The sequence below is a fragment of the Triticum aestivum genome, chromosome 6B (assembly GCF_018294505.1).
Source record: "Triticum aestivum cultivar Chinese Spring chromosome 6B, IWGSC CS RefSeq v2.1, whole genome shotgun sequence".
NCBI lineage: Eukaryota > Viridiplantae > Streptophyta > Magnoliopsida > Poales > Poaceae > Triticum > Triticum aestivum.
The window spans coordinates 124,855,472-124,866,830 of record NC_057810.1 but is presented as its reverse complement, the minus strand read 5'-3'; the positions used below and the strand labels follow the sequence as shown (position 1 = coordinate 124,866,830).

Genomic DNA, 11,359 nt, shown 5'->3' with positions numbered 1-11,359 from the left:
GTTCAGGGCCGTCGCCCCGACTTTCAAGTCATGTTGTGCTAGAAGGACACGATGACCATGTTGACAATCTCGCCACCCGTGGGGCTCGAACATGCACTTGCGGGCGTAGCGGCCGAGAACCGTGGGGCTCGAGGAGCGCTTGTGGTTTAGCTACTCGGGCTTGAAAGTGGAGGGGTGGGAGTGGCGACTGAGGAATCATAGGGCTCGTGCCGGATGAGGATGATCATGCTACTTGCGTGTCGCTTGCTCCTCCACCGAGTCGCTAGCGGGAGATTGCCGCTTCCTCTCCCTAACACCGGTGGTCCACACCTTCAAATCCCACCTTACCAGTGAGCCCCGCAACAAAATCGATTGGGCTCGAATGATTCTCAGCTCTCCAGTCCTAGGGAGCATAGTGAAGTTAAGGGTTCTTTGAATGTTTTGGGTTTTATCGAAGCTCCTCAAGAATTTGTTTTTACTTTAACTCATAGAATGCTACCTCTTGTAGGAATTAAGTGATCATGGCACCTAACTTTCACCAAGATAAACACTAGTACTAATTCAGCCTCATCCTCCCTTCTATCCTCTCTTCAGATTCATCATGCGGATTGACAAAAAAAACTTATTTCTCTCGCTTTATCATTGGTCACTATTGGAATTACCAAGGTGGTTAACAATACATTCTAGCTCAAAATAATAATAATAATAATATGAAAGGCGGTTGAAAGAAAAGTTGCGCACTCATATAAATTGAAAGATAACATGCATGCATGCAAACATTTTGACTGCCATTTTCAAGATTACATATGCATTGCAGCCTTGCAGGTGCCTTTAGCTCATAGATAGCACGGAGCTAGGAAAAATAAAGTTAAATTGTACATAAAAAAGCTCTGCTCGCTTTCAGTAATAATACGATCGGTTGTGCGGACTACAAAGGCTTCTTGCATGGTTGTTTTTCTCTTTGATTTCATATTCAAATGACTTCTTCACCTTAAGTCTCACTGGTTTGGCATTGGGATGCAGCAAGCTTGAGGCAGCAACTGCATAACTTGCGGTAAAATCATCGGCACGATCATCATCCAACCTACCAATAAATAGGTTACATGATAATTAGAAGAACGACCAACATACATACTTTTAAATATTACCTTTGATGAACTGCATCATATTAATGATATAATTGTTGGAAATATGCCCTAGAGGCAATAATAAAAGTATTATTATATTTCAATGTTCATGATAAATGTCTTTATTCATGCTATAACTGTATTATCCGGAAATCGTAATACACGTGTGAATACGTAGACCACAATATGTCCCTGGTGAGCCTCTAGTTGACCAGCTCGTTGTGATCAACAGATAGTCATGGTTTCCTGACTATGGACATTGGATGTCGTTGATAACGGGATCACATCATTAGGAGAATGATGTGATAGACAAGACCCAATCCTAAGCATAGCATAAAAGATCGTGTAGTTCGTTTTGCTAGAGCTTTGCCAATGTCAAGTATCTCTTCCTTAGACCATGAGATCGTGTAACTCCCGGATACCGTAAGAGTGCCTTGGGTGTATCAAACGTCACAACGTAACTGGGTGACTATAAAGGTGCATTACAGGTATCTCCGAAAGTAGCTGTTGGGTTGACACGGATCGAGACTGGGATTTGTCACTCCGTATGACGGAGAGGTATCTCTGGGCCCACTCGGTAATGCATCATCATTATGAGCTCAATGTGACCAAGGTGTTGGACACGGGATCATGCATTACGGTACGAGTAAAGTGACTTTCCGGTAACGAGACTGAACAAGGTATTGGGATACCGACGATCGAGTCTCGGGCAAGTAACGTACCGATTGACAAAGGGAATTGCATACAGGGTTTGATCGAATCCTCGACATAGTGGTTCATCCGATGACAACATCGAGGAGCATGTGGGAGCCATCATGGGTATCCAGATCCCGCTGTTGGTTATTGACCTGAGAGCGTCTAGGTCATGTCTGCATGTCTCCCGAACCCGTAGGGTCTACACACTTAAGGTTCGGTGACGCTAGGGTTATTAGGAAGACTAGTATGTGACTACCGAATGTTGTTCGGAGTCCCGGATGGGATCCTGGACGTCACGAGGAGCTCCGGAAGGGTCCGGAGGTAAAGATTTATATATGGGAAGTTGTCAAACGGACACCGGGAAGTTTCGGGGTCATACCGGTATTGTACCGGGGCCACCGGAAGGGTTCCGGGGGTCCACCGGGAGGGGCCACCCCTCCCGGGGGGCCACATGGGCTGCGTGGGGCAGGGAGCCAGCCCCTGGTGGGCTGGCCGCACCCCCCTCCCTTGGGCCCATGCGCCTAGGGTTGAGGGGGAACCCTAGAGGGGGCGCCCCTTGACTTGGGGGGCAAGCCACCCTCTCCCCTCTCCCCTAGGCCGCCGCACCCCCCCCCTTAGATGGGTTCTAGGGGGGCGGCCCCCTTCTCCCTTCCCCCTATAAATAGAGGGGTGAGGGGAGGGCAGCCGCACCACCCTCCAAGGCGCAACCCTCCCCTCCCCAACACCTCTCCTCCTCCGTTGTGTGCTTGGCGAAGCCCTGTCGGAGTACTGCCTCTCCACCATCACCACGCTGTCGTGCTGCCGGTGGAGCTGTCTTCCTCAACCTCTCCTTCCCCCTTGCTGGATCAAGAAGGAGGAGACGTCTCCCGTCCCGTACGTGTGTTGAACGCGGAGGTGTTGTCCGTTCAGCACTTGGTCATCGGTGATTCGAATCACGTCGAGTACGACTACATCATCACCTTGCAAGCTTCCGCACGCGATCTACAAGTGGTATGTAGATGCTAACTCTCTCCCTTGACTCGTTGCTTAGATGAACTCATAGATGGATCTTGGTGAAACCGTAGGAAAAATTTTAATTTTCTGCAACGTTCCCCAACAGTGGCATCATGAGCTAGGTCTATGGGTAGTTCTCTTTGCACGAGTAGAACACAATTTTTGTTGTGGGCATGGATTTTGTCATCTTACTTGCCTCTACTAGTCTTTTCTTGCTCAACGGTATTGTGGGATGAAGCGGCCCGGACCAACCTTACACGTACGCTTACGTGAGACCGGATCCACCGACTGACATGCACTAGTTGCATAAGGTGGCTGGCGGGTGTCTGTCTCTCCCACTTTAGTTGGAGCGGAATCGATGAACAGGGCCCTTATGAAGGGTAAATAGAAGTTGACAAAATCACGTTGTGGTGATTCGTAGGTAAGAAAACGTTCTTGCTAGAATCCAATTGCAGCCACGTAAAAGATGCAACAACAAATTAGAGGACGTCTAACTTGTTTTGCAGCGATTGATCATGTGATGTGATATGGCCAGAAGTTGTGATGAATGATGAATTGTGATGTATGAGATCATGTTCTTTGTAATAGGATTCACGACTTGCATGTCGATGAGTATGACAATCGGCAGGAGCCATAGGAGTTGTCTTTATTTTTTGTATGACCTGCGTGTCATTGAATAACGTCATGTAAACTACTTTACTTTATTGCTAAATGTTAGTCATAGAAGTAGAAGTAGTCGTTGGCGTGACAACTTCATGAAGACACGATGATGGAGATCATAATGATGGAGATCATGGTGTCAAGCCGGTGACAAGATGATCATGGAGCCCCGAAGATGAAGATCAATGGAGCTATATGATATTGGCCATATCATGTCACAACTATATAATTGCATGTGATGTTTATTATGTTTATGCATCTTGTTTACTTAGGACGACGGTAGTAAATAAGATGATCCCTTACAAAAATTTCAAGAAGTGTTCTCCCCTAACTGTGCACCGTTGCTACAGTTCGTCGCTTCTAAGCACCACGTGATGATCGGGTGTGATGGATTCTTACGTTCACATACAACGGGTGTAAGACAGTGTTACACAGCGAAAACACTTAGGGTTAACTTGACGAGCCTAGCATGTGCAGACATGGCCTCGGAACACGGAGACCGAAAGGTCGAACACGAATCGTATGGAAGATACGATCAACATGAGAATGTTCACCGACGATGACTAGTCCGTCTCACGTGATGATCGGACACGGGCTAGTCGACTCGGATCGTGTAACACTTAGATGACTAGAGGGATGTCTAATCTAAGTGGGAGTTCATAATTTGATTAGAACTTTATTATCATGAACTTAGTATAAAACCTTTGCAAATATGTCTTGTAGATCAATGGCCAACGCTAATGTCAACATGAACTTCAACGCGTTCCTAGAGAAAACCAAGCTGAAAGATGATGGCAGCAACTATACGGACTGGGTCCGGAACCTGAGGATCATCCTCATAGCTGCCAGGAAACAATATGTCCTAGAAGGACCGCTAGGTGACGCTCCCGTCCCAGAGAACCAAGACATTATGAATGCTTGGCAGTCTCGTGCTGATGATTACTCCCTCGTTCAGTGCGGCATGCTTTACAGCTTAGAACCGGGGCTTCAAAAGCGTTTTGAGCACCACGGAGCATATGAGATGTTCGAAGAGCTGAAACTAGTTTTTCAAGCTCATGCCCGGGTCGAGAGATATGATGTCTCCGACAAGTTCTACAGTTGTAAGATGGAGGAAAACAGTTCTGTCAGTGAGCACATCCTGAAGATGTCTGGGTTGCACAACCGTATGACCCAGCTGAACATTAACCTCCCAGATGAGGCGGTCATTGACAGAATCCTCCAGTCGCTCCCACCAAGCTACAAGAGCTTTGTGATGAACTACAACATGCAGGGGATGGAAAAGACCATTCCTGAAGTGTTCTCGATGCTGAAGTCAGCAGAGGCTGAAATCAAGAAAGAACATCAAGTGTTGATGGTCAATAAGACCACTAAGTTCAAGAAGGGCAAGGGTAAGAAGAACTTCAAGAAGGACGGCAAGGAGGTTGCCGCGCCTGGTAAGCCAGTTACCGGGAAGAAGTCAAAGAATGGACCTAAGCCTGAGACTGAGTGCTTTTATTGCAAGGGGAAGGGTCACTGGAAGCGGAACTGCCCCAAATACTTAGCGGATAAGAAGGCCGGCAACACCAAAGGTATATTTGATATACATGTGATTGATGTGTACCTTACCAGTACTCGTAGTAACTCCTGGGTATTTGATACCGGTGCCGTTGCTCATATTTGTAACTCACAGCAGGAGCTGCGGAATAAACGGAGACTGGCGAAGGACGAGGTGACGATGCGCGTCGGGAATGGTTCCAGAGTCGATGTGATCGCCGTCGGCATGCTGCCTCTACATTTACCTACGGGATTAGTTTTGAACCTTAATAATTGTTATTTAGTGCCAAGTTTGAGCATGAACATTGTATCTGGATCTCGTTTAATACGAGATGGTTACTCATTTAAGTCTGAGAATAATGGTTGTTCGATTTATATGAGAGATATGTTTTATGGTCATGCTCTGATGGTCAATGGTTTATTCTTAATGAATCTCGAGCGTAATATTACACATGTTCATAGTGTAGATGCCAAAAGATTTAAAGTTGATAACGATAGTCCCACATACTTGTGGCACTGCCGCCTTGGTCACATTGGTGTCAAGCGCATGAAGAAGCTCCATGCCGATGGACTTTTAGAGTCTCTTGATTATGAATCGTTTGACACGTGCGAACCATGCCTTTTGGGCAAAATGACCAAGACTCCGTTCTCCGGAACAATGGAGCGAGCAACCAACTTGTTGGAAATCATACATACCGATGTGTGCGGTCCAATGAGCGTTGAGGCTCGCGGAGGATATCGTTATGTTCTCACTCTCACTGATGACTTGAGTAGATATGGGTATGTCTACTTAATGAAACACAAGTTTGAGACCTTTGAAAAGTTCAAGGAATTTCAGAATGAGGTAGAGAATCAACGTGACCGAAAGATAAAATTCCTACGATCAGATCGTGGAGGAGAATACTCAAGTCACGAATTTGGTACACACTTAAGGAAATGTGGAATCGTTTCGCAACTCACGCCGCCTGGAACACCTCAGCGAAACGGTGTGTCCGAACGTCGTAATCGCACCCTATTGGATATGGTGCGGTCTATGATGTCTCTTACCGATTTACCGCTATCATTTTGGGGATACGCTCTAGAGACAGCTACATTCACTTTAAATAGGGCACCGTCTAAATCCGTTGAGACGACACCGTATGAATTATGGTTTGGAAAGAAACCTAAGCTGTCGTTTCTAAAAGTTTGGGGATGCGATGCTTATGTCAAGAAACTTCAACCTGAAAAGCTCGAACCCAAGTCAGAAAAATGCGTATTCATAGGATACCCTAAGGAAACTGTAGGGTATACCTTCTACTTAAGATCCGAAGGCAAGATCTTTGTTGCCAAGAACGGATGCTTTCTGAAAAAAGAGTTTCTCTCGAAAGAAGTAAGTGGGAGGAAAGTAGAACTCGATGAAGTACTACCTCTTGAGCGGGAAAGTGGCGCAGCGCAGGAAACCGTTCCTGTGATGCCCACACCAACTGAAGAGGAAAACAATGATGATGATCAAGGTACTTCGGATCAAGTTACTGCTGAACTTCGTAGGTCCACAAGGACACGTTCCGCACCAGAGTGGTACGGCAACCCTGTCCTGGAAATCATGTTGTTAGACAACAATGAACCTTCGAACTATGAAGAAGCGATGGCGGGCCCGGATTCCAACAAATGGCTTGAAGCCATGAAATCCGAGATAGAATCCATGTATGAAAACAAAGTATGGACTTTGACAGACTTGCCCGATGATCGGCGAGCGATAGAAAACAAATGGATCTTTAAGAAGAAGACGGACGGGGATGGTAATGTCACCATCTATAAAGCTCGACTTGTCGCTAAGGGTTATCAACAGGTTCAAGGGATTGACTACGATGAGACATTCTCTCCCGTAGCGAAGCTAAAGTCCGTCCGAATCATGTTAGCAATTGCCGCATACTATGATTATGAGATATGGCAGATGGACGTCAAAACACATTCCTTAACGGGCATCTTAAGGAAGAACTGTATATGATGCAGCTGGAAGGTTTTGTCGATCCTAAGAACGCTAACAAAGTATGCAAGCTCCATCGATCCATTTATGGACTGATGCAAGCATCTCGGAGTTGGAACATTCGCTTTGATGAGATGATCAAAGCGTTTGGGTTTATACAGACTTATGGAGAAGTCTGCGTTTACAAGAAAGTGAGTGGGAGCTCTGTAGCATTTCTCATATTATATGTAGACGACATACTCTTGATGGGAAATAATATAGAATTTCTGGACAGCATTAAGGCCTACTTGAATAAGTGTTTTTCAATGAAGGACCTTGGAGAAGCTGCTTATATATTAGGCATCAAGATCTATAGAGATAGATCGAGACGCCTCATAGGTCTTTCACAAAGCACATACCTTGATAAGATTTTGAAGAGGTTCAAAATGGATCAGTCCAAGAAGGGGTTCTTGCCTATGTTACAAGGTGTGAGATTGAGCTCGGCTCAGTCACCGACCACGGCAAAAGATAAAGAAGAGATGAGTGTCATCCCCTATGCTTCAGCCATAGGATCTATTATGTATGCCATGCTGTGTACCAGACCCGATGTAAACCTTGCCATAAGTTTGGTAGCAAGATACCAAAATAATCCCGGCAAGGAACACTGGACAGCGGTCAAGAATATCCTAAAGTACCTGAAAAGGACGAAGGACATGTTTCTCGTTTATGGAAGAGACGAAGAGCTCGTCGTAAAGGGTTACGTCGACGCTAGCTTCGACTCAGATCTGGATGACTCTAAGTCACAAATCGGATACGTGTATATGTTGAATGGTGGAGCAGTAAGCTGGTGCAGCTGCAAGCAGAGCGTCGTGGCGGGGTCTACGTGTGAAGCGGAGTACATGGCAGCCTCGGAGGCAGCGCATGAAGCGATTTGGGTGAAGGAGTTCATCACCGACCTAGGAGTCATACCCAATGCGTCGGGGCCGATCAAACTCTTCTATGACAACACTGGAGCTATTGCCCTCGCCAAGGAGCCCAGGTTTCACAAGAAGACCAGGCACATCAAGCGTCGTTTCAACTCCATCCGTGAAAATGTTCAAAATGGAGACATAGAGATTTGCAAAGTGCACACGGATCTGAATGTCGCAGATCCGCTGACTAAACCTCTCTCGCGTGCAAAACATGATCAACACCAGAACTCTATGGGTGTTCGATTCATCACAATGTAACTAGATTGGTGACTCTAGTGCAAGTGGGAGACTGTTGGAAATATGCCCTAGAGGCAATAATAAAAGTATTATTATATTTCAATGTTCATGATAAATGTCTTTATTCATGCTATAACTGTATTATCCGGAAATCGTAATACACGCGTGAATACTTAGACCACAATATGTCCCTGGTGAGCCTCTAGTTGACCAGCTCGTTGTGATCAACAGATAGTCATGGTTTCCTGACTATGGACATTGGATGTCGTTGATAACGGGATCACATCATTAGGAGAATGATGTGATAGACAAGACCCAATCCTAAGCATAGCATAAAAGATCGTGTAGTTCGTTTTGCTAGAGCTTTGCCAATGTCAAGTATCTCTTCCTTAGACCATGAGATCGTGTAACTCCCGGATACCGTAAGAGTGCCTTGGGTGTATCAAACGTCACACCGTAACTGGGTGACTATAAAGATGCATTACAGGTATCTCCGAAAGTAGCTGTTGGGTTGACACGGATCGAGACTGGGATTTGTCACTCCGTATAACGGAGAGGTATCTCTGGGCCCACTCGGTAATGCATCATCATTATGAGCTCAATGTGACCAAGGTGTTGGACACGGGATCATGCATTACGGTACGAGTAAAGTGACTTGCCGGTAACGAGACTGAACAAGGTATTGGGATACCGACGATCGAGTCTCGGGCAAGTAACGTACCGATTGACAAAGGGAATTGCATACAGGGTTTGATCGAATCCTCGACATAGTGGTTCATCCGATGACAACATCGAGGAGCATGTGGGAGCCATCATGGGTATCCAGATCCCGCTGTTGGTTATTGACCTGAGAGCGTCTAGGTCATGTCTGCATGTCTCCCGAACCCGTAGGGTCTACACACTTAAGGTTCGGTGACGCTAGGGTTATTAGGAAGACTAGTATGTGACTACCGAATGTTGTTCGGAGTCCCGGATGGGATCCTGGACGTCACGAGGAGCTCCGGAAGGGTCCGGAGGTAAAGATTTATATATGAAAAGTTGTCAAACGGACACCGGGAAGTTTCGGGGTCATACCGGTATTGTACCGGGGCCACCGGAAGGGTTCCGGGGGTCCATCGGGAGGGGCCACCCCTCCCGGGGGGCCACATGGGCTGCGTGGGGCAGGGAGCCAGCCCCTGGTGGGCTGGCCGCACCCCCCTCCCTTGGGCCCATGCGCCTAGGGTTGAGGGGGAACCCTAGAGGGGGCGCCCCCTTGACTTGGGGGGCAAGCCACCCTCTCCCCTCTCCCCTAGGCCGCCGCACCCCCCCCCCCTAGATGAGTTCTAGGGGGCCGGCCCCCTTCTCCCTTCCCCCTATAAATAGAAGGGTGAGGGGAGGGCAGCCGCACCACCCTCCAAGGCGCAGCCCTCCCCTCCCCAACACCTCTCCTCCTCTGTTGTGTGCTTGGCGAAGCCCTGTCGGAGTACTGCCTCTCCACCATCACCACGCCGTCGTGCTGCCGGTGGAGCTGTCTTCCTCAACCTCTCCTTCCCCCTTGCTGGATCAAGAAGGAGGAGACGTCTCCCGTCCCGTACGTGTGTTGAACGCGGAGGTGCTGTCCGTTCAGCACTTGGTCATCGGTGATTCGAATCACGTCGAGTACGACTACATCATCACCTTGCAAGCTTCCGCACGTGATCTACAAGTGGTATGTAGATGCTAACTCTCTCCCTTGACTCGTTGCTTAGATGAACTCATAGATGGATCTTGGTGAAACCGTAGGAAAAATTTTAATTTTCTGCAACGTTCCCCAACAATAATTAGTTTTCAAGCATAAATTAGACCATACATTGTGTCTAGTGTGGCACACTGAAGCCACAAAGTTTATGTTATTACCTCCTTGAAAGAGGAATAGACTAAATATATTTTTTGACCCAACTTTGTTTACACAGATTAAACTAAATTATCATTATTTATCTCTGGTACGTGGGCCAATTGCTACCTTAGACTGATGATGTGGACAAAGCCACAATTTCCTGTATGCATAACTTATGAAGTGAATAAAAGGTAACACCATCCGACATTTCAAAGGGATATCTAGAATAGTAATTAGCTGAAATTGCAATGCTAGGAGGGAAAATATTGATGCTCCAGATTTTGGAGTCAGAAGTGACAAATGACAGTGATAATGATAATGAGTAAAAACTAAATATCGACGCGAAAGTATAGTCCCAAGAATATTTTGGTTTTATTTGGGCCCGTCCTGTTAATAGTTTCTTTATCCCCCTCTCCCGGATCTTCTCATAGTCGCTAGCCCAAGCCAAAGAACATATGAAAACCTATGGAACTACTCCCTCCGATCCGTAATAAATGTCGTAGTTTTGAATTAAGGTTGGAGAGTAAGTAATCTCATAAAGTCCCCATGAAGATAATTGAACATGTTCTAGTTTTAGTGGACAATTAAGAAATCTTACGAGCATCTCGCAAGTTATGCAGTTGTTGCCTCCAGTTTACTGCCTCCAAATGCAAAACCTATATATGCAACGAGAAACAAGGAAAGGTTTAGCGGATGAATAATCAAAAGTGAAAACAATATCCAGGAAATCAATACTCCCTCCGTCCACTTTTATAAATCGTTTCAGACAAGTGAAATTGAGCTGTTTTGCACAATGTCTGAAACGTCTACAAAGCCTTATAAAAGTGAACAAAGAAAATACTAGTTTTTGAAAAGAAAAGCTCTGGTTGATTCGCAAGCAAGGCAGCCAGATTCATGTAGCACAGCAAATTAAATCACGGGTGGTTCAAGAGCAGAAGCTTGTTACCCAATTAGTTCAATTTATTACCTGGACATATAGATCAGATCTTCGTACTGCCACCAGACAGCACCTCTTGACCTCTCATCACATCTGATCTAACCCTAGAAGAAGGGGACAGAAACACAGAGCTGTGTTGTGTTTGTGTGAAGAAGGGATGAACGAGGGGAGTCTACTTTTATAGCCAAACAAATGGGCACAGAGATAGAATAAGGCAGTGGGGCCTGCAACACAATTAAGGGACAACTGAATCATTATTAATTAAGCAATGTGACATGGCACTTGCCGACAGGAGAAAATTAACTCCCACTTGCCTGGAGTCGCCTCGCTCTTCTTGAGCACCCGCCCCACTCAAGACGACTATAATCTTACAAATTGATGAGTACTTTCCTTGAATACGCGCATTTCAGTAAGATTTAATAGTCA

General features: G+C 46.1%; 1 long non-coding RNA gene across 1 annotated transcript; it reads right to left on the bottom strand.

Annotated features, from left to right (window-relative positions):
• Window positions 1–720: 720 nt before the first annotated feature.
• On the bottom strand, window positions 721–11,071 carry LOC123133730 (uncharacterized). The gene is made up of 3 exons (XR_006465375.1): window positions 10,964–11,071; window positions 10,595–10,652; window positions 721–1,063 (listed from the first exon to the last, which is right to left on the bottom strand). It is a non-coding gene; the product is annotated as an uncharacterized lncRNA (long non-coding RNA).
• Between the last annotated feature and the right edge of the window lie 288 nt (window positions 11,072–11,359).